Source organism: Nerophis ophidion, linkage group LG02 (assembly GCF_033978795.1).
Source record: "Nerophis ophidion isolate RoL-2023_Sa linkage group LG02, RoL_Noph_v1.0, whole genome shotgun sequence".
In the NCBI taxonomy this organism is placed as follows: domain Eukaryota; kingdom Metazoa; phylum Chordata; class Actinopteri; order Syngnathiformes; family Syngnathidae; genus Nerophis; species Nerophis ophidion.
The window spans coordinates 61,110,471-61,137,387 of NC_084612.1; the positions used below are offsets into that span (position 1 = coordinate 61,110,471).

General features: G+C 42.5%; 12 non-coding genes across 12 annotated transcripts; 9 read left to right on the forward strand and 3 right to left on the reverse strand.

The window, feature by feature from the left end:
- The first annotated feature begins 5,488 nt into the window (after window positions 1-5,488).
- On the forward strand, window positions 5,489-5,570 carry trnal-aag (transfer RNA leucine (anticodon AAG)). The gene has a single exon. It is a non-coding gene; the product is annotated as a tRNA-Leu (tRNA).
- Window positions 5,571-6,214: 644 nt separating this feature from the next.
- On the forward strand, window positions 6,215-6,286 carry trnae-uuc (transfer RNA glutamic acid (anticodon UUC)). Its single transcript has one exon. It is a non-coding gene; the product is annotated as a tRNA-Glu (tRNA).
- A 6,042-nt stretch (window positions 6,287-12,328) lies between these two features.
- Window positions 12,329-12,400, reverse strand: trnad-guc (transfer RNA aspartic acid (anticodon GUC)). The gene has a single exon. It is a non-coding gene; the product is annotated as a tRNA-Asp (tRNA).
- A 139-nt stretch (window positions 12,401-12,539) lies between these two features.
- On the forward strand, window positions 12,540-12,621 carry trnal-aag (transfer RNA leucine (anticodon AAG)). The gene has a single exon. It is a non-coding gene; the product is annotated as a tRNA-Leu (tRNA).
- A 646-nt stretch (window positions 12,622-13,267) lies between these two features.
- Window positions 13,268-13,339, forward strand: trnae-uuc (transfer RNA glutamic acid (anticodon UUC)). Its single transcript has one exon. It is a non-coding gene; the product is annotated as a tRNA-Glu (tRNA).
- Window positions 13,340-14,744: 1,405 nt separating this feature from the next.
- On the reverse strand, window positions 14,745-14,816 carry trnad-guc (transfer RNA aspartic acid (anticodon GUC)). Its single transcript has one exon. It is a non-coding gene; the product is annotated as a tRNA-Asp (tRNA).
- A 139-nt stretch (window positions 14,817-14,955) lies between these two features.
- Window positions 14,956-15,037, forward strand: trnal-aag (transfer RNA leucine (anticodon AAG)). Its single transcript has one exon. It is a non-coding gene; the product is annotated as a tRNA-Leu (tRNA).
- Window positions 15,038-15,670: 633 nt separating this feature from the next.
- On the forward strand, window positions 15,671-15,742 carry trnae-uuc (transfer RNA glutamic acid (anticodon UUC)). The gene has a single exon. It is a non-coding gene; the product is annotated as a tRNA-Glu (tRNA).
- Window positions 15,743-17,359: 1,617 nt separating this feature from the next.
- On the forward strand, window positions 17,360-17,441 carry trnal-aag (transfer RNA leucine (anticodon AAG)). The gene has a single exon. It is a non-coding gene; the product is annotated as a tRNA-Leu (tRNA).
- Window positions 17,442-19,562: 2,121 nt separating this feature from the next.
- trnad-guc (transfer RNA aspartic acid (anticodon GUC)) lies at window positions 19,563-19,634 on the reverse strand. The gene has a single exon. It is a non-coding gene; the product is annotated as a tRNA-Asp (tRNA).
- A 139-nt stretch (window positions 19,635-19,773) lies between these two features.
- On the forward strand, window positions 19,774-19,855 carry trnal-aag (transfer RNA leucine (anticodon AAG)). Its single transcript has one exon. It is a non-coding gene; the product is annotated as a tRNA-Leu (tRNA).
- A 6,390-nt stretch (window positions 19,856-26,245) lies between these two features.
- Window positions 26,246-26,325, forward strand: trnal-aag (transfer RNA leucine (anticodon AAG)). Its single transcript has one exon. It is a non-coding gene; the product is annotated as a tRNA-Leu (tRNA).
- Window positions 26,326-26,917: the final 592 nt, after the last annotated feature.

Sequence of the window (26,917 nt, forward strand, 5' to 3'; positions counted from 1 at the left end):
GATGGCTGGGAATGTTACGTGGGAAGATGTGGACACGCACACACGCACGCACACACGCACACACACACACACACACACACGCACACACACACACACACCATTACCTCTGCTTTACCAAGTTATTAGACAATGGTTTAACTCCTTTTAAGCATTTAAACGTTAAAAGCATTGCACGTGTACGACGTTGTAATACTTTTTTTATAAACCAGCCGATGACGTTGAAGTGAAAGACGAAGAAATTTGTTTAAACGATCTTACAAAGTCTGCGCGAATGTTTGTTCCTCTTAGCCCCGCCTGCAAAAGTTAATGTTGCTATGTCTGTCCAGCTTTCGCTCCTACCGAGAAATTTAAAGCCTACAGGAAAAATAAGTAATTTACATTTATTTACACGGCGGATTTCACAGACAGAATCACAAAGTGATTAACAGTGTGTATAGAAAATGAAAGCATGGTAAAAAAAAAAAAAAAAAAAATTAAAGTGAAATTTCCTGCCGTTCCTCGCGCCCCACCTGTCATGTCTCTATTCCCCACACTTTGAGAAATGCTGAATTAGGTCAACATTTTTCGACCCGTATGTACAGTCACCATGTGCTCGGAGAAGAGGTAGGATTAAATATAAGTTTTACTTCTTAATATTCCTTTTCACATTTGTTGAAAGGTGCAAATGGAACCATGTGATGTTACTTGACGTAAACATGTCTGTAACAAATACATCAAAACCATAGCCACATGCGTAATGACTAACATTTACATAACATTTTGTAGATAGCATTGCATGTCTTGTCTTGTTCTATTCTGTCTTTTGAACGTACAAGTAAATGTCTTGTATTTAGTGTGAGGTGTAACTGTTGTGTTTATTTTGTGTCATTGTGAAGTTTTTTGTACCTGAAAATCAGATATCCCGGCCCCATTTTTTCCTCTAAATCTGTTCCCCAGGTCAAAATAATTGCCGAGTGTGACCGTGTGTGACCGTGTGTCTTGGCTACCACTCTTTACCGCATCTCTCCATGAACCCCGATACAAACATCCGACCAGGAGCGTTGGGCTGCAGTGCATTGTGGGTAAGCGAGTCTTGTACATGATCATGTTCATTTGCAAAATAAACCAGCGAGCACAACTCAGCTTTGATACAAAATGAAAGTAAAAAGTAATGTTGGAATATTTTAAAAAACTCAGCTCGGATTAATTACTGTTCTCTTGGTAGTGGAGAAGAAGTGGGGGTTAGGGGCAAAGGTGGTCTCTGATCCGTCTTTGACACGGCAGAAAAGGGGCTGGGAGAGGTTAGACCGAGGAGGCATGGGTTTGTTTTTTTTACTACAGCCGACGAGGCACATATGTTTTTCAAATTAGACTGTGTCGTATTTTTGAGGAATCAAACAAACATTACAAAGAGGTTTTAGGACCAGACAATCCATTGGATTCGATACAATTATCTTATTCAGGAATTACATTTTATTTTGAAAAAGTTATCAGTAATCTGGAAATACGTGTTATTTATTGGAATTGTAGATTGAAAAAAGAAATAATCAAAAGCCATACATCAAGAAACAGGCAACAGAAGTACAACAAATCAAAGTTGAAATAAATATTACATACGCAGAGGCATTTAAAGTGAGAAACCAAGAAAGTGTAGAAAAGAACAGAAGTATGAATAGTTCAAGAAATAAAAAAAAACAAGAGGCAACAAATACAGGAATTTCCACGGACAAACTAGTTGTATTCCTGGCTTACGTAATAAACTGTACAGAACAGGCTAGAAATAAGACTGAGAAGATCAAAATAATTGTCAAAGCAGCAGCAAAGTTGTTGAAAGAACTATCTTGGGACCGGGTGCAAGCTGTACTACAGAGACTAGACGTGACGGAGTCATGTTACCACATTCCAACAACCTTTTAATTGTCCGATGGAATGCCGGAAGTTTGATAGCAACCGAACATGAATTAAAAGGATATATTAAAAATATGAAAACTAAACCACATATCATTTGTATTCAAGAAACATGGCTGAAGCCAAAATTAAACTTTATAATAAAAGGATATATAACGATTCGTAAAGATAGGAATAGGTAAAGCAAGGAAAGTAGTTGTGTGCTCGGACTCCAGCAGTGCATTGATGAGCATAAAAAAAAAACATAGCATCAGAAACAAGACAAGATTTAGTTTATGAAATAGTTCAGGCAATCTACAGAATAAATAAAGCAGGAGGTGTGGTAACATTTCTTTGGGTTCCTTGGAAGATATAGTAGGATGGAATTCACAACACATAGGATATAAAGCATTATACACGTATTTAAAAAACATTGGGTTAAATAAAAGAATATAGAGTAGGGATCCATCTTGGTCCACACTCCATTTCAGTAGGTAGCGCTAATGCACACCAGAAGGTTGCTTGCTGGAAGCAACCGCCCACCTCCGGAATCAGTCCCCGCCCATTACCCTTAGCCCGCGAAATTCATTTGAGCGGAAGACAGAGGAGTGACAGGAGTTCTTTAAAACCGCGGAGAATCTTAAAAAGCTTACAGAAAGCAAGAAAAACTTACGGCGGGGGCATGTCGGACATTCGCCGTTGTTTTCGATGATATTGTCCCGTACCAAGGTTTCGATGTCTGGAGTCTTTGGCGGAATCAAGCCTTCTCCTCTGCCTGGAATGGCCGACTCTCTTCGACGGCCGTTGACGGACCCGCCAGCGTTAAGGGAGACCAGCGAGCCGGAGATGTAAACGGAAAATCTGTAAGTAAATATATGTATATATGTATTGTATACCGCATGTTTTTTTCTTGTAAAATGAGAATCATTTGACTCACCAGACTGCGATTGTGTTAAAACGATCGCGTTAGGATCTTAAGGCAATTCCTCTATGAAACAAAATAATGAATACACATAATATTAAATAATTCGAAGGTTTAAACACACCTCGATAATCATCTTCCAACTTTGTAAGATCGATCAAACAAAATTCTTCGTCTTTCACTTCGTCGTCATCGGCTGGTAAAAAAAAGAAAAGTATTACAACGTCGTACACGTGCAATGCTTTCAACGTTTAAATGCTTAAAAGGAGTTAAACAATTGTCTAATAACGTGGTAAAGCAGAGGTAATGGTGTGTGTGTGTGTGTGTGTGTGTGTTTATGCGTGCGTGTGTGTGTGTGCGTGTGTGCGTGCGTGTGTGCATGTCCACATCTTCCCACGGAACATTCCCAGCAACATACATCGAAGCAGGGTCAAACATATGGTTAACCTTAATCTAATTAGTTCCTCCCAATCGTTTAAATATGTTTTCGTGAGGTCTGGAAGTTGTTTCAAACGATCGTAAACATTTAAACTGTCAAATGGCTGGTCAGATGCTGATCAGATGACATTCTCAAGCTTCGGTGTGCGACGATCGTAAACATTTAAACTGTCAAATGGCTGGTCAGATGCTGATCAGATGACATTCTCAAGCTTCCTTAAAAACTGACCTCAACCCTCCTTTGTTCCCTCTTAACCAATCCCTCTCCAGGTCTTAAACCCACCCTTTTCCTGGTTAAATCACTCCCTCCTCGGGTCTTAACCCGACCTCCTCAGGTCGTAAACCCACCCTCTTCCTGGTTAAAACTCCACCCTCTTTCTGGTTAAAACTCCACCCTTTTCCTGGTTAAATCACTCCCTCTTCAGGTCTCAACGCCACCCTCTTCCTGGTTAAAACTCCACCCTCTTCCTGGTTAAACCAATTCCTTTTCAGGTCTTATCTACATCCTCTTCCTGGTTAAAACTCCACCCTCTTCCTGGTTTAACCACTCCCACTTCAGGTCTTATCTCCGCCCTCTTCCTGGTTAAATCACTCCCTCTTCAGGTCTTAAACCCACCCTCTTCCTGGTTAAATCACTCCCAGGGAAAGCTATCCATTCCGTTCTCATAGCAGGGAATTTCTATAAAACTTATGTGACTTCCATGTTTTATGCTCATGATATACAAAGCATTATCGTTGACATTTTCCATAAAGGCAATGTGGACATTGCTCCAATTTGGCCAAAAAAAGGTTCCTGAGATTCCCAGCTTTCCTCTTTGTTGTTCTCTTCGAGTTCCACGGCACGACACCTTTCCAGTTCACCCCACACCCGAGCCGAGTCACTGACGGCATACAGATCTTGTTGGTTGAATTGCACAGGCAGGAGAGAGCAGACTAACAAATGACACATCATCTGCACTCCTCCACACTAACATGCTGTAGAACATCCTCATAGCCTCATTTGTTCACAGATACCTTGCAACGTTCCGTTTCTCAGATCTTGGACGATTTAGGCAGGACCGAAATGCCACACTTCTTTGGAGCCGGGCAGAAGAGATTTGTTTAGTTGTGTGAGGCATTTTCCCTGCGGCTTTAGCAGAGGGCCAACCTGTTGCGGTGATGGCTGTCAGTCAGGGCTTGTCCAGGATGGAGGAAATTTGCCTTGATTTTAATCTCTTCGTTGAGGGTTCTCGGTCAAACAGAGCGAGACGAGGGTCAGTTTCTTGTTTGAACTTTCCTCTGACGTCAGATAATACGGAGGATCAATGCCTAACAGCAGATAGAGATTGTAGGTTCTAATTGATCTCAAACACCCAGTTAGAGCCTCGCAGGCAGTGTTTAGGCCAGGATTGATTTCGGCAAGATGACTCAACGTGATTGCAACATGACATGAGGCACTTTTGGCTGTTTTGATTCATAAGGCGAGTTCAGTTGCTCGGATAGTGGCAGAATATGTTCCCCGGCTGGTATTGTACAGTTTTTTAGGATGCTGTTTCCAAATCCAACCTTAGCTTTAACTTTATCAATATGATATTTGAAGGTGACCAACATAGACTGTCTGTGGTTGTATTCAAGCTGTTTTCCGTACCATCTGACTTTAGGCTAACCATTGGTGTATGTGTATATGTGTAATTAAACTGTTGTCAGTGTTTGCTCATCGGTGGTTAGATGTGTTGTAGTAAATAAGACCATATAGGGCTTCGCCTAAGGACTTTTCTAATTCTACCAAGGTTGATTTTTCTAATGCTATGTCGAGGTCGTCAGCTGCTGCATCCCTAACCTTTTATTTGACGTATTGACTCTGACAAACGATTTTCCCTTTTTGAAGACTTGCTTTTGCGTCCTAATTTAGAAGGGTGGAACAAACATTAGTAAAATACTGTGTTTGATTTCTATAGGGCTGTGCAGCAACGCCGAGTCCACACATCACAACATTCGGAGAATGATACTTTGGTCACTTCTCAAATTTCAACAAGATTGGAATTGAAGAAAATTAGAGGTACCTGAACCATCTCACCGTCAGGGAATCAAACCCTGGTCTTCCGCGTGACAGGCAGAGATACTGTCCACTATACTAACGAGGACTGCGTGACATAGTGTTTTCCAGGGGACAAGCAAACATCCTTGGCTTTTGCCTGCCACACCGCAACCAAAGTGTTGCCATGTCATATGTCTGCTATCTCATAATGCCGACAATTTGATCCTCGGAAAGCTGGGAGTAAGGGTAGTGTGGCCGAGCGGTCTAAGGCGCTGGATTAAGGCTCCAGTCTCTCGGGAGGCGTGGGTTCAAATCCCACCACTGCCACCTTTTGCTGGTAACGCATTTGTATCTTCCCTGACTGAGGCAATAAGACTCTTGGCCTCATTTGGAAAGCTTTCAAAAATAGGGCCCAAACGTTAGCTTTGGAGTTTTCAATGCCAGGTATGCAATTAGAAAAAAACACAACCAACACAGTTTTAAGGCCCGCCAGCAGCCTCTGGAAAAGCTAAAAGGTGGACGTGGTTGTGTGTTTATCAACATGTCGTTTGAAGATCACCGCCCCTACTTAAGACATTCAGTCCACTTTTATCTGTTTCTATTTTCTGATGACACCGCAGTGATAGGATGTATCAGTGGCCGGCACAGAGCGACTTACAGGAGGGAGTTAGCCTGTCTGGTGACATTGTGTAGAAACAACGACCTTATCCTCAACACGGACTATACTAAGAAGACATGAGGAAAGAAAGTCTGTTCGTTATTGTTACTATTGTACAATTTTATACACATCCAAGTCCAAATTCATGCAGCAGTTTCCATAGTGTAGTGGTTATCACTTCACTGAGACACAGAAGTTACCCCGGTTCAAAAAATACAATTCAAATTTCTGACATGGTACATGAATGCAATGGGTGCTTCACACATTTGTCAAGAAACCTTGCAGGAGACAAGTGTCTGCACAAATGATCAGTTCCCTGGTGGTCTAGTGGCTAGGATTCGGCGCTTTCACCGCCGCGGCCCGGTTTCGATTCCCGGTCAGGGAAAGCTGTTCATTCCGTTCTCATAGCAGGCAGTTTCTATAAAACTTATGTGACTTCCATGTTTTATTCTCATGATATACAAAGCATTATTGTTGACATTTTCCATAAAGGCAATGTGGACATTGCTCCAATTTGGCCAAAAAAAGGTGCCTGAGATTCCCAGCTTTCCTCTTTCTTGTTCTCTTCGAGTTCCACGGCACGACACCTTTCCAGTTCACCCCACACCCGAGCCGAGTCACTGACAGCATCCAGATCTTGTTGGTTGAATTGCACAGGCAGGAGAGAGCAGACTAACAAATGACACATCATCTGCACTCCTCCACACTAACATGCTGTAGAACATCCTCATAGCCTCATTTGTTCATGGATACCTTGCAACGTTCCGTTTCTCAGATCTTGGGCGATTTTGGCAGGACCGAAACGCCACACTTCTTTGGAGCCGGGCAGAAGAGATTTGTTTAGTTGTGTGAGGCATTTTCCCTGCGGCTTTAGCAGAGGGCCAACCTGTTGCGGTGATGGCTGTCAGTCAGGGCTTGTCCAGGATGGAGGAAATTTGCCTTGATTTTAATCTCTTCGTTGCAGGTTCTCGGTCAAACTCGGCGAGTTTACAGCTGTTTTAAAGTGCTTCCAACGTCGCAGTGTTTTAAGTTGACAGACTAACACCTCAAATTGATCTGTGAACAACACAAGGTACTCATTGTTGGAACAACCAAGTTAAACCTGCTGCAAGTGGCTAAAGTAACTGCCGTTTAATACACAAGAGGCACTGACGTCATCGATCTGCCGCTATGCCAAAAGCTAAAGGGAAGACTGAAAGCCCGAAACCTTCGGTGTCAGCCAACACAGGACACAACTGGGACCAAGATTTGAGACTGGATACAGGACATGATGGGGAACAAGGAGTACTACTAAAAATACTCCTTGAAATGAAAGAAGAAATTAAAGAAATAAAAAAAGATCAGAAAAAAGCAATGGAAGAACACAAACAAGATGTGAAAAGTCTGCAGCAAAATATTGAAAGTCTGCAAACTCAAATCATCACCAGAAAAAATGAAGTCTCTGATGTGTGCCAACATTTGAAGACCTTTCAAGAAGAAATGCGCCAACAAATGAAGACCTTTCAAGAAGAAATGTGCCAACAAATGAAAACCTTTCAAGAAGAAATGTGCCAACAAATGAAGACCCTTCAAGAAGAAAACTACACGCTGTGGAATATCATAGATGAAATGGAGCAGGATAAACGAATGAATGAAATCATTGTGACAGGGCACCGAATTAAACCAAGATCCTATGCGAAAGCTGTGAATAATGAAGGTGAACCAGATGAAATGGATCTTGTCTCGGCAGAACAGCAAGTAGTCAACTTCCTGCAAACAAAGGAAATTGAAATCGACATTAATACCATCGAAACATGCATCCCACTGAACAGAAGAGACAACAACGCCACTCCAGTTGTGCTTGTGAAATTTGTAAACAGAAAATCTAAAATGGCATTGCTGAGACAGGGAAAGAAGCTGAAGGGAACAAATGTGTACATGAATGAGCATCTCACTAAACGTAATGCTGGAATCGCCAAGAAAGCACGCGACTTGAGAAAGCAGGGAAAAATCCAGGGAACTTGGAGCGCCAACTGTAAAATCTACATCAAGCTGAATGGAGGTCCAGAAGCAAGAGTAATTGTTGTCAATGACATCAAAGACCTGGACAAATTTTAAGTTTACACAGCTTCCACAATAACGATGATAATGGACTCTGACAGAAAACAAGCACCTAAATTCAACATCAACACTACCATACTGCAAGGGACGACTAAAAAAGAAGACTCAGATTCAGGACTGCATCCATCTACACTTATAGAAATTATTGAAACGACATCAAAGATTGTTGAGCAAGGAAATATGGAACTACAAAACTTCTGCAACAAAGAGCACAAAAACCAGGATTTGGAAAACGATATAGATCCAAATACAAATTTTTTTTCCCACATTAGTAATAATTGTTTTTATTACACAGATGAGCAATATAATAGCAACATTAAAAGTGACAACAAATTGTCAATTATTCATTTTAATAGCAGAAGCTTGTATGCAAACTACAACAACATTAAGAACTTTTTGGAACACATCAACGAACCCTTCAAAGTGATCGCCATCACAGAAACATGGATTGATGATAAAAAAGGAATAGATTTTGATCTGGAAGGATATGAACTAAACTATATTAACAGAACCAACAAAAATGGAGGTGGAGTAGCTGTGTATGTGATGAAGAACCTGAACTACAAAGTGGTAAAAAACATGTCATTTGCTATAGATAACATCTTAGAATGTATTACCATTGAAATATGTCAGGAAAATAACAAAAACATAGTAATTAGTTGTATATACAGATCACCTAAGTCAAGTATAGAAACATTTGAAGAATGGATCAAGGCAACTTACATGGACAATGGTAAAAAAATAATTTTCTTATGCGGTGACTTTAATATTGACTTATTGAACCCTAACAAGCAAAAGTTTATTGATGACTTCATTGATACAATGTACAGCATCAGTTTATATCCTAAAATCACAAAGCCAAGCAGAATCACAGGACACTGTGCCACGCTTATTGATAATATTTTTACTAATGATTTTGATAATAACACTACAAGTGGTTTACTTATAACCGACGTTAGTGATCATCTGCCAGTTTTTACAATATATGATGGAAACTGTAAAAAGAACACGGAAGACAAAAGGACATTTCAAAGACTGTGCACAGAGAAGAGGATGATTGCTTTCAAAATGGAGCTACAAAAGCAAGATTGGGACAATGTGTACAATGAAGAAGAGGTTGATGAAGCATATGAATATTTCTTAAACAAGTTCATAATACTTTATGACAAACATTGTCCATGGAGACAACTCAGTAGTAAACAGAGAAAGAATAATCAACCATGGATGACAAAAGGATTAAAAAATGCTTGTAAGAAGAAGAATACACTATATAGAAAATTTATAGTACAAAGAACTACTGAGGCAGAAGTTAAGTACAAAAAGTATAAAAACAAGTTAACAAACATACTACGATCATGTAGAAAAGAATATTACAGTGAATTATTGGACAGGAACAAAAATAATATGAGAGCAACATGGGGCATTCTCAATAGCATTATTAAAAATGGCACTAAGAGGGATTACCCCCATTACTTCTTAGACAGAAATAAACATAATGACAACATAAAGGAAGTAGTTGAAAGCTTTAATAACTACTTTGTAAATATTGGACCAAAATTGGAAGAAAGGATTCCAGACCCAGTTTCAATTGAGGACTATTATGATACCATAGAGCGAAATCCCAACTCCATGTTCCTCAGTAATGTGACACAGGAGGAAATAGTTAAAATTGTGAAAAAATGTAAATCAAAGACTTCAACTGATTGTAATGGAATTGATATGGATACGATAAAAAAGGTGATTGATGAGATCTCAGGACCATTAATGTATATTAGTAACCTATCATTTCAAACAGGTACATTTCCAAACAAAATGAAAATAGCTAAAGTTGCACCAATTTATAAGACTGGTGATAAACATCTATTTACAAATTATAGACCTGTTTCTTTACTTCCACAATTTTCTAAAATCATTGAAAAACTGTTCAATAACAGATTAGAGAGTTTCATTAATAAATATAGAATACTCGAAGAGAACCAATATGGATACAGAGCTAATGTTTCAACTTCAATGGCTTTAATTGAAATCACAGAAGAAATTACCAATGCAATAGATAATAAAAAATGTGCGGCAGCAGTGTTTATGGATCTAACTAAAGCATTTGACACAATTAATCACAATATTTTAATAAAAAAACTGGAACGATATGGCATCAGAGGGTTAGTCTTAAATTGGATAAGAAGTTATCTAACGAACAGGAAACAATATGTGAAGCTAGGCGAACATACTTCTACAATGCTAAATATTTCCTGTGGTGTACCTCAGGGATCAATACTGGGACCTAAATTATTCAATCTCTATATAAATGACATTTGTAAAGTTACAAGAGATTTAAAGTTAGTATTATTTGCGGATGATACAACAGCCTTTTGTTCAGGAGAGAACACACAGTGGATAATACAAATAATAACAGAAGAAATGAACAAATTAAAAAAATGGTTTGACAAAAACAGACTATCATTGAATCTCAGTAAAACTAAAATAATGCTATTTGGTAACAGTAGAAAAGAAAGTCAAACACAAATACAAATAGACGGAATAGAAATTGAAAGAGTAAATGAAACCAAATTTCTAGGTATAATGATTGATGATAAATTGAACTGGAAATCTCATGTAAAAAATATACAACATAAAGTTGCAAGAAATACATCAATAATGAATAAAGCCAAATATTTTCTAGACCAAAAATCACTTTATATTCTCTACTGCTCACTAGTGTTACCATATCTGAGTTACTGTGTAGAAATATGGGGAAATAATTACAAAAGTACACTTCATTCACTAACAGTGTTACAAAAAAGATCAGTTAGAATAATACATAATGTTGGATATAGAGAACATACAAACCCTTTATTTATTGAATCAAAGATACTGAAATTCCACGACATAGTGGACTTGCAAACAGCTAAGATTATACACAAAGCAAACTATAACCTGCTTCCCAAGAATATACAACAATTCTTCTCAACAAAAGAAGAGAAATATAATCTTAGAGAAAAATGTAATTTAAAACATTTGTACGCACGTACAACACTTAAAACCTTCAGTATATCAGTATGTGGAATTAAATTATGGAATGGATTAAGCAAAGCAATCAAACAATGTACTAATATGATCCATTTCAAGAAACTCTTCAAACTGGAAGTGTTAACAAAGTACAAAAATGAAGAACCATGATAAACATTCTGATTTTACTCACACATTCATTTTCAAAGTAATCTGATTTATCTCATCGTATGGATTAAAATTTAAGCAATTATTTATTTATTTATTTATTTGTATTGTGATTACTTATTACTTATGGAGTATACATTGTGAATACATTGAGAACAGGAAGTGAACAAAAGTTTTAGCAACTGTTATGTAAAGAAAAGGGGTAGGATTAAATAAGCTCTGCTTCTTCCTCCTCCTTTTCGAACATGTTGGAAAGAGAAACTGGAAATTGTGATGTATCATGTTGTATGCTTGCATGTTCGAAATAAACTCAAACTCAAACTCAAACTCAAACTCAAACAGAGCGAGACGAGGGTCAGTTTCTTGTTTGAACTTTTCCTCTGACGTCAGATAATATGGAGGATCAATGTCTAACAGCAGATAGAGATTGTAGGTTCTAATTGATTTCAAACACCCAGTTAGAGCCTCGCAGGCAGTGTTTAGGCCAGGATTGATTTCGGGTAGATGACTCAACGTGATTGCAACATGACATGAGGCACTTTTGGCTGTTTTGATTCATAGGGCGAGTTCAGTTGCTCGGAGAGTGGCAGAATATGTTCCCCGGCTGGTATTGTACAGTTTTTTAGGATGCTGTTTCCAAATCAAACCTTAGCTTTAACTTTCTCAATATGATATTTGAAGGTGACCAACATAGACTGTCTGTGGTTGTATTCAAGCTGTTTTCCGTACCATCTGACTTTAGGCTAACCATTGGTGTATGTGTATATGTGTAATTAAACTGTTGTCAGTGTTTGCTCATCGGTGGTTAGATGTGTTGTAGTAAATAAGACCATATAGGGCTTCGCCTAAGGACTTTTCTAATTCTACCAAGGTTGATTTTTCTAATGCTATGTCGAGGTCGTCAGCTGCTGCATCCCTAACCTTTTATTTGATGCATTGACTCTGACAAACGATTTTCCCTTTTTGAAGACTTGCTTTTGCGTCCTAATTTAGAAGGGTGGAACAAACATTAGTAAAATGCTGTGTTTGATTTCTATAGGGCTGTGCAGCAACGCCGAGTCCACACATCACAACATTCGGAGAATGATACTTTGGTCACTTCTCAAATTTCAACAAGATGGTAGTTGAAGAAAACTAGAGGTACCTGAACCATCTCCCCGTCAGGGAATCGAACCCTGGTCTTCCGCGTGACAGGCGGAGATACTGTCCACTATACTAACGAGGACTGCATAATTTGATGTTTTCCAGGGGACAAGCAGACATCCTCGGCTTTTGCCTGCCACACCGCAACCAAAGTGTTTGCATGTCATATTTCTGCTATCTCATAATGCCGACAATTTGATCCTCGGAAAGCTGGGAATAAGGGTAGTGTGGCCGAGCGGTCTAAGGCGCTGGATTAAGGCTCCAGTCTCTCGGGAGGCGTGGGTTCAAATCCCATCACTGCCATCTTTTGCTGGTAACGCATTTGTATCTTCCCACACTGAGGCAATAAGACTCTTGGCCTCATTTGGAAAGCTTTCAAAAATAGGGCCTAAACGTTAGCTTTGGAGTTTTCCATGCCAGGTATGCAATGAGAAAAAAAACACACAACCAGCACAGTTTTAAGGCCCGTCAGCAGCCTCTGGAAAAGCTAAAAGGTGGACGTGGTTGTGTGTTTATCAACATGTCGTTTGAAGATTACCGCCCCTACTTAAGACATTCAGTCCACTTTTATCTGTTTCTGTATTCTGATGACACCGCAGTGATAGGATGTATCAGTGGCCGGCACAGAGCGACGTACAGGAGGGAGTTAGCCTGTCTGGTGACATTTTGTAGAAACAACAACCTTATCCTCAACACGGACTACACTAAGAAGACATGAGGAAAGAAAGTCTGTTCGTTATTGTTACTATTGTACAATTTTTACACATCCAAGTCCAAATTCATGCAGCAGTTTCCATAGTGTAGTGGTTATCACTTCACTGAGACAGAGAAGTTACCCCGGTTCAAAAAATACAATTCACATTTCTGTTATGGTACATGAATGCAACGGGTGTTTCACACATTTGTCAAGAAACCATGAAGGAGACAAGTGTCTGAACAAATGATCAGTTCCCTGGTGGTCTAGTGGCTAGGATTCGGCGCTTTCACCGCCGCGGCCCGGGTTCGATTCCCGTTCAGGGAAAGCTATGTATTCCGTTCTCATAGCAGGCAATTTCTATAAAACTTATGTGACTTCCATGTTTTATGCTCATGATATACAAAGCATTATTGTTGACATTTTCCATAAAAGCAATGTGGACATTGCTCCAATTTGGCCAAAAAAAGGTTCCTGAGATTCCCAGCTTTCCTCTTTGTTGTTCGCTTCGAGTTCCACGGCACGACACCTTTCCAGTTCACCCCACACCCGAGCCGAGTCACTGACGGCATCCAGATCTTGTTGGTTGAATTGCACAGGCAGGAGAGAGCAGACTAACAAATGACACATCATCTGCACTCCTCCACACTAACATGCTGTAGAACATCCTCATAGCCTCATTTGTTCATGGATACCTTGCAACGTTCCGTTTCTCAGATCTTGGGCGATTTTGGCAGGACCCAAACGCCACACTTCTTTGGAGCCGGGCAGAAGAGATTTGTTTAGTTGTGTGAGGCATTTTCCCTGCGGCTTTAGCAGAGGGCCAACCTGTTGCGGTGATGGCTGTCAGTCAGGGCTTGTCCAGGATGGAGGAAATTTGCCTTGATTTTAATCTCTTCGTTGAGGGTTCTCGGTCAAACAGAGCGAGACGAGGGTCAGTTTCTTGTTTGAACTTTCCTCTGACGTCAGATAATACGGAGGATCAATGCCTAACAGCAGATAGAGATTGTAGGTTCTAATTGATTTCAAACACCCAGTTAGAGCCTCGCAGGCAGTGTTTAGGCCAGGATTGATTTCGGCAAGATGACTCAACGTGATTGCAACCTGACATGAGGCACTTTTGGCTGTTTTGATTCATAAGGCGAGTTCAGTTGCTCGGATAGTGGCAGAATATGTTCCCCGGCTGGTATTGTACAGTTTTTTAGGATGCTGTTTCCAAATCCAACCTTAGCTTTAACTTTCTCAATATGATATTTGAAGGTGACCAACATAGACTGTCTGTGGTTGTATTCAAGCTGTTTTCCGTACCATCTGACTTTAGGCTAACCATTGTTGTATGTGTATATGTGTAATTAAACTGTTGTCAGTGATTGCTCATCGGTGGTTAGATGTGTTGTAGTAAATAAGACCATATAGGGCTTCACCTAAGGACTTTTCTAATTCTACCAAGGTGGATTTTTCTAATGCTATGTCGAGGTCGTCAGCTGCTGCATCCCTAACCTTTTATTTGACGCATTGACTCTGACAAACGATTTTCCCTTTTTGAAGACTTGCTTTTGCGTCCTAATTTAGAAGGGTGGAACGAACATTAGTAAAATACTGTGTTTGATTTCTATAGGGTTGTGCAGCAACGCCGAGTCCACACATCACAACATTCGGAGAATGATACTTTGGTCACTTCTCAAATTTCAAGAAGATGGTAATTGAAGAAAGTTAGACGTACCTGAACCATCTCCCCGTCAGGGAATCGAACCCTGGTCTTCCGCATGACAGGCGGAGATACTGTCCACTATACTAACGAGGACTGCATACCACAGTGTTTTCCAGGGGACAAGCAAACATCCTTGGCTTTTGCCTGCCACACCGCAACCAAAGTGTTGCCATGTCATATTTCTGCTGTCTCATAATGCCGACAATTTGATCCTCAGAAAGCTGGGAATAAAGGTAGTGTGGCCGAGCGGTCTAAGGCGCTGGATTAAGGCTCCAGTCTCTCGGGAGGCGTGGGTTCAAATCCCACCACTGCCATCTTTTGCTGGTGACGCATTTGTATCTTCCCTGACTGAGGGAATAAGACTCTTGGCCTCATTTGGAAAGCTTTCAAAAATAGGGCCCAAACGTTAGCTTTGGAGTTTTCCATGCCAGGTATGCAATGAGAAAAAAACACAACCAGCACAGTTTTAAGGCCCGCCAGCAGCCCCTGGAAAAGCTAAAAGGTGGACGTGGTTGTGTGTTTGTCAACATGTCGTTTGAAGATCACCGCCCCTACTTAAGACATTCAGTTCACTTTTATCTGTTTCTGTATTCGGATGACACCGCAGTGATAGGATGTATCACTGGCCGGCACAGAGCGACTTACAGGAGGGAGTTAGCCTGTCTGGTGACATTGTGTAGAAACAACAACCTTATCCTCAACACGGACTACACTAAGAAGACATGAGGAAAGAAAGTCTGTTACTATTGTACAATTTTTACACATCCAAGTCCAAATTCATGCAGCAGTTTCCATAGTGTAGTGGTTATCACTTCACTGAGACACAGAAGTTACCCCGGTTCAAAAAATACAATTCACATTTCTGACATGGTACATGAATGCAATGGGTGCTTCACACATTTGTCAAGAAACCATGCAGGAGACAAGTGTCTGAACAAATGATCAGTTCCCTGGTGGTCTAGTGGCTAGGATTCGGCGCTTTCACCGCCGCGGCCCGGGTTCGATTCCCGGTCAGGGAAAGCAATCCATTCTGTTATCATAGCAGGCAATTTCTATAAAACTTATGTGACTTCCATGTTTAATGCTCATGATATACAAAGCATTATTGTTGACATTTTCCATAAAGGCAATGTGGACATTGCTCCAATTTGTCCAAAAGAAGGTGCCTGAGATTCCCAGCTTTCCTCTTTCTTGTTCTCTTCGAGTTCCACGGCACGACACCTTTCCAGTTCACCCCACACCCGAGCCGAGTCACTGACGGCATCCAGATCTTGTTGGTTGAAATGCACAGGCAGGAGAGAGCAGACTAACAAATGACACATCATCTGCACTCCTCCACACTAACATGCTGTAGAACATCCTCATAGCCTCATTTGTTCACGGATACCTTGCAACGTTCCGTTTCTCAGATCTTGGGCGATTTAGGCAGGACCGAAACGCCACACTTCTTTGGAGCCGGGCAGAAGAGATTTGTTTAGTTGTGTGAGGCATTTTCCCTGCGGCTTTAGCAGAGGGCCAACCTGTTGCGGTGATGGCTGTCAGTCGGGGCTTGTCCAGGATGGAGGAAATTTGCCTTGATTTTAATCTCTTCGTTGCAGGTTCTCGGTCAAACAGAGCGAGACGAGGGTCAGTTTCTTGTTTGAACTTTTCCTCTGACGTCAGTTAATACGGAGGATCAATGCCTAACAGCAGATAGAGATTGTAGGTTCCAATTGATTTCAAACACCCAGTTAGAGCCTCGCAGGCAGTGTTCAGGCCAGGCTTGATTTCAGCAAGATGACTCAACGTGATTGCAACATGACATGAGGCACTTTTGGCTGTTTTGATTCATAAGGCGAGTTCAGTTGCTCGGATACTGGCAGAATATGTTCCCCGGCTGGTATTGTACAGTTTTTTAGGATGCTGTTTCCAAATCCAACCTTAGCTTTAACTTTCTCAATATGATATTTGAAGGTGACCAACATAGACTGTCTGTGGTTGTATTCAAGCTGTTTTCCGTACCATCTGACTTTAGGCTAACCATTGGTGTATGTGTATATGTGTAATTAAACTGTTGTCAGTGTTTGATCATCGGTGGTTAGATGTGTTGTAGTAAATAAGACCATATAGGGCTTCCCCTAAGGACTTTTCTAATTCTACCAAGGTTGATTTTTCTAATGCTATGTCGAGGTCGTCAGCTGCTGCATCCCTAACCTTTTATTTGACGCATTGACTCTGACAAACGATTTTCCCTTTTTGAAAACTTGCTTTTGCGTCCTAATTTAGAAGGGTGGAACAAACATTAGTAAAATACTGTGTTTGATTTCTATAGGGTTGTGCAGCAACGCCGAGTCCACACATCACAACATTCGGAGAATGATACTTTGGTCACTTCTCAAATTTCAACAAGATGGTAATTGAAGAAAATTAGAGCTATCTGAACCATCTTCCCGTCAGGGAATCGAACCCTGGTCTTCCGCGTGACAGGCGGAGATACTGTCAACTATACTAACGAGGACTGCATAACATGGTGTTTTCCAGGGGACAAGAAAACATCCTTGGCTTTTGCCTGCCACACCGCAACCAAAGTGTTGCCATGTCATATTTCTGCTATCTCATAATGCCGACAATTTGATCCTCGGAAAGCGTCGAATAAGGGTAGTGTGGCCGAGTGGTCTAAGGCGCTGGATTAAGACTCCAGTCTCTCGGGAGGCGTGGGTTCAAATCCCACCATTGCCATCTTTTGCTGGTAACGCATTTGTATCTTCACTGACTGAGGATATAAGACTCTTGGCCTCATTTGGAAAGCTTTCAAAAATAGGGCCCAAACGTTAGCTTTGGAGTTTTCCATGCCAGGTATGCAATGAGAAAAAAACACAGCCAGCACAGTTTTAAGGCCCGCTAGCAGCCTCTGGAAAAGCTAAAAGGTGGATGTGGTTGTGTGTTTATCAACATGTCGTTTGAAGATCACCGCCCCTACTTAAGACATTCAGTCCACTTTTATCTGTTTCTGTATTCTGATGACACCGCAATGATAGGATGTATCACTGGCCGGCACAGAGCGACTTACAGGAGGGAGTTAGCCTGTCTGGTGACATTGTGTAGAAACAACAACCTTATCCTCAACACGGACTACACTAAGAAGACATGAGGAAAGAAAGTCTGTTCGTTATTGTTACTATTGTACAATTTTTACACATCCAAGTCCAAATTCATGCAGCAGTTTCCATAGTGTAGTGGTTATCACTTCACTGAGACACAGAAGTTACCCCGGTTCAAAAAATACAATTCACATTTCTGACATGGTACATGAATGCAATGGGTGCTTCACACATTTGTCAAGAAACCATGCAGGAGACAAGTGTCTGAACAAATGATCAGTTCCCTGGTGGTCTAGTGGCTAGGATTTGGATCTTTCACCGCCGCGGCCCGGGTTCGATTCCCGGTCAGGGAAAGCTATCCATTCTGTTCTCAAAGCAGGCAATTTCTATAAAACTTATGTGACTTCCATGTTTTATGCTCATGATATACAAAGCATTATCGTTGACATTTTCCATAAAGACAATGTGGACATCGCTCCAATTTGGCCAAAAAAAGGTGCCTGAGATTCCCAGCTTTCCTCTTTCTTGTTCTCTTCGAGTTCCACGGCACGACACCTTTCCAGTTCACCCCACACCCGAGCCGAGTCACTGACGGCATCCAGATCTTGTTGGTTGAATTGCACAGGCAGGAGAGAGCAGACTAACAAATGACACATCATCTGCACTCCTCCACACTAACATGCTGTGGAACATCCTCATAGCCTCATTTGTTCACGGATACCTTGCAACGTTCCGTTTCTCAGATCTTGGGCGATTTAGGCAGGACCAAAACGCCACACTTCTTTGAAGCCGGGCAGAAGAGATTTGTTTAGTTGTGTGAGGCATTTTCCCTGCGGCTTTAGCAGAGGGCCAACCTGTTGCGGTGATGGCTGTCAGTCAGGGCTTTTCCAGGATGAAGGAAATTTGCCTTGATTTTAATCTCTTCGTTGCAGGTTCTCGGTCAAACAGAGCGAGACGAGGGTCAGTTTCTTGTTTGAACTTTTCCTCTGACGTCAGATAATACGGAGGATCAATGCCTAACAGCAGATAGAGATTGTAGGTTCTAATTGATTTCAAACACCCAGTTAGAGCCTCGCAGGCAGTGTTTAGGCCAGGATTGATTTCGGCAAGATGACTCAACGTAATTGCAACCTGACATGAGGCACTTTTGGCTGTTTTGATTCATAAGGCGAGTTCAGTTGCTCGGATAGTGGCAGAATATGTTCCCCGGCTGGTATTGTAGAGTTTTTTAGGATGCTGTTTCCAAATCCAACCTTAGCTTTAACTTTCTCAATATGATATTTGAAGGTGACCAACATAGACTGTCTGTGGTTGTATTCAAGCTGTTTTCTGTACCATCTGACTTTAGGCTAACCATTGGTGTATGTGTATACGTGTAATTAAACTGTTGTCAGTGTTTGCTCATCGGTGGTTAGATGTGTTGTAGCAAATAAGACCATATAGGGCTTCGCCTAAGGACTTTTCTAATTCTACCAAGGTTGATTTTTCTAATGCTATGTCGAGGTCGTCAGCTGCTGCATCCCTAACCTTTTATTTGACGCATTGACTCTGACAAACGATTTTCCCTTTTTGAAGACTTGCTTTTGCGTCCTAATTTAGAAGGGTGGAACAAACATTAGTAAAATACTGTGTTTGATTTCTATAGGGCTGTGCAGCAACGCCGAGTCCACACATCACAACATTCGAAGAATGATACTTTGGTCACTTCTCAAATTTCAACAAGATGGTAATTGAGGAAAATTTGAGGTACCTGAACCATCTCCCCGTCAGGGAATCGAACCCTGGTCTTCCGCGTGACAGGCGGAGATACTGTCCACTATACTAACGAGGACTGTATAACATGGTGTTTTCCAGGGGACAAGCAAACATCCTTGGCTTTTGCCTGCCACACCGCAACCAAAGTGTTGCCATGTCATATTTCTGCTATCTCATAATGCCGACAATTTGATCCTCGGGAAGCTGGGAATAAGGGTAGTGTGGTCGAGCGGTCTAAGGCGCTGGATTAAGGCTCCAGTCTCTCGGGAGGCGTGGGTTCAAATCCCACCACAGCCATCTTTTGCTGATAACGCATTTGTATCTTCCCTAACTGAGGCAATAAGATCTACTTGGTCCCTCGATGAATCTGGTTGGTGGTTTGGCACACCACGTGTAGGAGAGGAGCGCTATTTCACCTCCTCCCACAGGGATTTTGGGTAGACTACCTCACCCTGATGCCACCAGGGGATTATTCTGCCCCTTGTTGATTGGTGGTCTTCTCCCGTTGTTGTTGTTCACGTAACTCGGTACGTGTCCCTCTCAACGTGCGTGCAGGGGCGTCCGCCGCTGCACACTGGCTCCAGTGGAACCACGTGTCTCCCTTGCCGTTCAGCCGAACAGCATGCGAGGTGCGTTCAGTCACTCGATATGGACCCGTCCACCTGGGTTCGGTCCACTTTCGCTTGAGCACCTTCAGCAGGACCCACTCTGTGCTTGGTGGGGTCGCTGTGTCTTCCTTGTTTCTTTCCCCCACCTGCTTGGCATACTCTGCAACAATGGCTTGTAAAGCATGGAAATACTGTGTGTGGGTTAATGACTGATCATCACCTTTGATTCCAATAAGCTTGGACTGGGGCCCTGGAAACCTCCTGCCTGTGGTCAGCTCAAAGGGAGTAAAGGCCGTGCTTTGGTTTATTGAGCTTTTAACAGACATGAGGGCAAGGGGTAGCGCATCTAGCCAATTAATTTTAGTCAGTGCACAGATTTTTGCCAATATAGATTTGAGTGTTTGGTTCATTCTTTCAACCTTTCCTTGGGATTGTGGGTGGTAGACCGAACCAAACTTGTGTTTCAACCCCAGCATTTCTTCAACCTTTTGCAGATCATGGTTTTTGAAATGTGTACCATTATCTGATCGGATTTTCTCAGGAAAACCATGTCTGGGGATATACTGGTTTAACAAAAACTTCACCACTGTCTTACTGTCTTCCCTTTTTGTAGGGAGTACCTCTGGCCAACCTGAATACGCATCCACACATACCAACATATACCTGTACCCTTTTACTGAATTCACCATATCTGTGTAATCTATGATGATTTCTTTCCCTGTTTTCGTCTCGAGAGGGAAACGTCCAGGATGCGGTCTGACTGTTGGTCGTGCATTATACATGGTGCATTCAGGGCAAGTATGTACATGATATTTACACATATCTTTCAAAAATGGGTGCCACCAATTTTCGAGGTTTCTCTGCATCTCTGCATGTCCCACTCCGTGCGCCTCAGTTAGTGCTATGTTTTTTATTCCAGGTGGTAGCACAATCCGTCAAAACATCCTTTAATACCTGATTAAATAGGCCAGGGGATAGAGCAAATCCCTGAGGAAGACAAGAATAGGTCAGTTGGACACCTCGGTAGGTGAAGGCAAAAATGTTTCTACATTCTTCGGCTAGTGGTAGGCAGAAAAATGCATTAGCGAGGTCGATACAGGTGAACCATTGGTGGCTAGGATCAAGATTAGTCAACGCAACGTAAGGGTTGGGAACTGGGATGGTTTGCGTGCATAACGCAGAGTTAATGGCCCTAAGATCATGAACCATGCGATATTTACCAGTGCCCTTCTTTTCAATGGGCCATATGGGAGTGTTCCATTCTGAGGATGTTTCTACCAACACCCCCTTTTCAAATAGACCTTCAATGGTATCTGCAATGCCGATTTCGGCGTCTTTTTTACTTGGGTATTGGGGAACCCACACTGGGTTGTTATTTTTCAGCTTGAAAGTAACTGGGGGGCAGTCGACTAGGCCAACATCCGTGGGCCCAGCGGACCATAGTGAGTCAGGCAGTGAATCTAACAACAATGCTGCTTCGGGGTGATCTGTTTTCTCTCGGCCATGGTGGCGGGAGATTTGAGCGTGTTCAAGGAGAGCGTGGTCAGTGCAAGAAACCTGTATTTTGTAGATTTGAGTTGCGGGTGAATACCACAACGAAGAGCCAACCCTCTGCCAATCAGTTTGCAGTTGTGCTGTTTTAACTATAGAACCCAGCTCTTTGGCTTAGTGCTCTGGATGTAAGGCTAAAGACACATGGGGGGAAGCCTCGTCACTCATCATATACCACTGTAGTTGTTCTGGGGTGAGAGAAACTTCTGCCGCTACACCTATGGGAGCCACATAAATGTTATTAGTGGAAAGAGCCCAATTAGTTCCTTCTATTTCCCTGCTAAACTGTTCCTCATACCACTGTGTATCCTCTCTATCATAAAACAATGTCATATGAGGAGGGTCAGGAGGGGCCACATAGGGGTGTATTTGGGAGATCCAGGGTTTCCAAGTCAGGTAAGCCGACAGGATTCCACCTTTATCACTAGTTTCACTGTGTAGGAGACCCCAGTAGATGTCAGCCGATCTGTCTGCAACTGGCTGAATCATGTATTGGCTTGAATGTGAAGACTCAATACTGGCGCAGGGTAGAGATGTTCCATCAGGGAATGAGACTGTTAGTCCGTCAGGCGAGCAGAGAATAGTAGCCCACAATCGAGTCAGGAGGTCTCTCCCCAACAGGTTGGAAGGTACCTCAGGGGAGTAGATGAAAGGATGCAACACAGTCTGATTGCCAAGCCGTGTTGTGAGAGGCTTGGTGTAAGGCAGCATAGTAGGAACCCCAGAGAAACCCATGACTGTTATGACGTCTGATGTAAGCAGCTTCTTTTCCACAGTCTTGATAGTGGAGACGGTAGCACCGGTATCCACTAAGAAAGGCAGCAAGTCCTGATTTACTGTCACTGACAGCACCGGTTCTGCCGTAAGGTGCTGTCCAGGGCTTCTCTGTGGGGCGTGTCACTCAGTGTCTTGCCACAAGGGGAACTGTGGTGCGGGTCCTCTCCCTTGAGACTGAGGAGGGCGTGTTCCTCCCCGGTTCTGAACTCCTCTCTGTGGAAACCCTCTTTGTGACTGAGCAGGGTTATATGGGCACTCCCTCACCCAATGGGAGGAGCCCCCACACAGGAAACAGCCTTGGTTTCCTCCTTGAGGCTTTCCCCTGGAAAACCCTCTCCTTCCTCCACCCCGTGGGCCTCCCCTTCCCCTATTTTGTCCTCCCCTTCTTCTGAAATGTGGCGTCCCAGACTCCTGAACGTTATCGCCGTCCCACTGCTGTACAGTTTGAGACATAACCTTGACCTGATCTTTCTTGCCCTTCTTTTTGTCGTTTAAGTCATCTCTAGCTTTGGCTAGTTGTAATTTCAGTAATTGTGCCTGCAAATCTGCTTTGTCTTTCTCATCTTGTTGTTTTTTTGGCTTGAGCCGTGGTAAGGTGATGAACGAGATGCTTCTCCCATGTACAAAGTTGACATCGTAACATGTCAGGGTTACTTTTCATGGCTGTTTGCACTGACTCAGGCACTCCACTCAGAACTGCTTGTCGGAACCACTCGGCCTGTGACCCAGTGTTACTGGGGTACGGGCCGGTTTGATTGGTCCAGGCCTCTTTGGCTTCACATAAAAACTGCCTGGGGTTTTGTTTGGGGTCCCATCTAATTTTAGGCATAACGGCTGAATTAGGCAGTGGGAAATGACTACGCATTGCAGCACCAAGAGCAGTGCAGAGTTGGGTGAATCTGACCTCATCGGACAGTGTTAGAGTTTTTGCGTCCGTCTCTACATCTCTAAGATTAGTCTGGGTCATGCACCGAGCAGCAACAGCGCGGAAATCTCCTAATGCCAGAGTGTGCCTCTTTCAATGTAAAATGTGGGATACATGCCGTGGGTTGGAGGCGCATAGGGTGGAGGACATGTGGGGACATGAGGTGCAGTTACCGATTTGGAGTGAAGCTCCTTTTGGTGCAGATGTTTGGTGCTTTGTCAGCAGATCAACAGTTCAGCCCACTCCCGTCGCTCCTTCTCCCAGTCGCGCTCCTTTTTCCTCCAACTGGACTTCTGCAACAAACCTGCAATCTTTCCCTGCTCTTCCGCTTCATCTCTCTTTATAGCTGCTGTGTTCATCTTATCAAGTATCAATTGTCCTAAGGGCCCTATATGTTCCAATGTTTTCCCCATGTCCTGAATAAGTTGTTCTAATTTTTGTTTTGCTTTTGTTACTTTCTTCTCTTTATCTGTTGGCTTTGATGTGGCAGCTAGGGCATTAGCTGTGGATCCAATTTGGGTCAATAGGGTGACATATGGGCTGACCGGGCCCCATCCATCGTCATCTATTTCTCTATCCAACTCTCCTTCCATTTTTAACTAGACTCTGAGCTCCACAGTTTTATTGCGACAACAATCTTCCCGGAGATAGCTGCGTTAGCCCACTGCGGTTCTCTGAGAGACAAGCTTCTAGGCCGGCCCTAAAGGTCGGTCCGGTCTCCCACTGGGTGTCCTATCACAAGAACCTTAGCGTTTACTCCAAAGATAAGATGTCTCGCTTATCAACTGGGTGGTTTAGCCCTCGCTGCGTGTCTGTTGGTCAGATATGGACGGTTTTCACCGCCCACCCTGCCCTAAACTGTAGCGAATGAACGACGTTCGTTTACACCGTTGGGTATCCCGTCAGTTCATCAGCCGCAGACCCAGCACACAACGAGTATTCACACAACGATTTACTCAGAGTCTTATTCTCCCCACTTCCCTTCTTACCTCAACAACACTTAAAATACACACACAAAGTTAGTGTCATATACACATTTGATACCAACACAGTATTTTCTTCAGCTTAAAGTTGTGTTATCGAAAGACTACTCAGTCTCTATTTTAAACTGCAGTTTCCTTCGACTGTATTTTTCTTCTCCCCTCATTTTTCCCACGTAAAACAACCTATTTTGTTGTTTTGAGGAGTTTTATACAGCGATATTTCAATCTCTCCAAGGTTTATAAACCTATTTTCCCAAACGTTTTTTGGAGTTTTCATATCGTAACAACAACTAGAATTTAGGGACCTCAACCCCCGGGACTCTAACCCAGCCGCGGTACTAACCGCTCCTGGACCCCGTCGGATCTCAGGTGGAGTTACGCCACTCTCGAGGTTACTGTGTATTCCTCCTGTATCGAAGTTATTTACACTTCTACTGACTCTTTTAGTTTTTATGTTTTCCTACAAGTACATAGGACAGGACACTATTTTAGTAGTTTCCAATATGCAGAATTTGTTTTAACAGGTTTCTGCTTACCTTATTGGTAAGTGTCTTTGTCCTTTGTCCATGGGTCCGAATGGTCCTCTCGATGTTCTCCTCACAACTCCCTGTATCCCGGACGAGCCCCCAAATTTGTTGAGACGCATTTTTAGTGCCGTCTCACCTGGGCCGGGAGCAGGAAAACAATTCGAGGAGGCAGGAGTTGAGTCAAGTAGAAGTATTTTATTAAACGCAGTCTACAGAGAGCGGAGATCGTATAGTACACTTGAACAGTAGTACCAGGAAAACCCAAAGCGATCTGTCTGAGAGTTTGTTGTACAGCAGCTTATATACACTGTGCCAGTAGTTATCTGATTGGTGAGTCTACTGACTGACGTCGGTTGCTATGTGTCTCGTGTCTAGGAACTACGCTTAGTTTCCTGTTAAGTTGGTTGTTGCTCAAGCATCTGTTTCCTGTATGTGCAGTGTTTGCTTGGTTTCCTGTTATGTTCGTTATTGCTCAAACATCTGTTTCCTGTAGGTGCAGTGTTTGGCACACTGAGTCAAATTGAGGTCAGGACGTTTCCTGTTTTGTTTGGTACACTCTGAACTCTCCGACAACTCTGAACTCTCAGACATGAGGCTTTGTACACTCATTACTTTGTCTATATGATATTTGAAGGTGACCAACATAGACTGTCTGTGGTTGTATTCAAGCTGTTTTCCGTACCATCTGACTTTAGGCTAACCATTGGTGTATGTGTATATGTGTAATTAAACTGTTGTCAGTGTTTGCTCATCGGTGGTTAGATGTGTTGTAGTAAATAAGACCATATAGGGCTTCGCCTAAGGACTTTTCTAATTCTACCAAGGTTGATTTTTCTAATGCTATGTCAGGGTCGTCAGCTGCTGCATCCCTAACCTTTTATTTGACGCATTGACTCTGACAAACGATTTTCCCTTTTTGAAGACTTGCTTTTGCGTCCTAATTTACAAGGGTGGAACAAACACTAGTAAAATACTTTGTTTGATTTCTATAGGGCTGTGCAGCAATGCCGAGTCCACACATCACAACATTCGGAGAATGATACTTTGGTCACTTCTCAAATTTCAACAAGATGGTAATTGAAGAAAATTAGAGGTACCTGAACAATCTCCCCGTCAGGGAATCGAACCCTGATCTTCCGCGTGACAGGCGGAGACACTTTCCACTATACTACGAGGACTGCGTGACATAGTGTTTTCCAGGGGACAAGCAAAAATCCTTGGCTTTTGCCTGCCACACCGCAACCAAAGTGTTGCCATGTCATATTTCTGCTATCTCATAGTGCCGACAATTTGATTCTCGGAAAGCTGTGAATAAGGGTAGTGTGGCCGAGCGGTCTAAGGCGCTGGATTAAGGCTCCAGTCTCGGGAGGCGTGGGTTCAAATCCCACCACTGCCATCTTTTGCTGGTAACGCATTTGTATCTTCCCTGACTGAGGCAATAAGACTCTTGGCCTCATTTGGAAAGCTTTCAAAAATAGGGCCCAAACGTTAGCTTTGGAGTTTTCCATGCCAGGTATGCAATGAGAAAAAAACACAACCAGCACAGTTTTAAGGCCCGCCAGCAGCCTCTGGAAAAGCTAAAAGGTGGACGTGGTTGTGTGTTTATCAACATGTCGTTTGAAGATCACCGCCCCTACTCAAGACATTCAGTCCACTTTTATCTGTTTCTGTATTCTGATGACACCGCAGTGATAGGATGTATCACTGGCCGGCACAGAGCGACTTACAGGAGGGAGTTAGCCTGTCTGGTGACATTGTGTAGAAACAACAACCTTATCCTCAACACGGACTACACTAAGAAGACATGAGGAAAGAAAGTCTGTTCGTTATTGTTACTATTGTACAATTTTTACACATCCAAGTCCAAATTCATGCAGCAGTTTCCATAGTGTAGTGGTTATCACTTCACTGAGACACAGAAGTTACCCCGGTTCAAAAAATACAATTCACATTTCTGACATGGTACATGAATGCAATGGGTGCTTCAC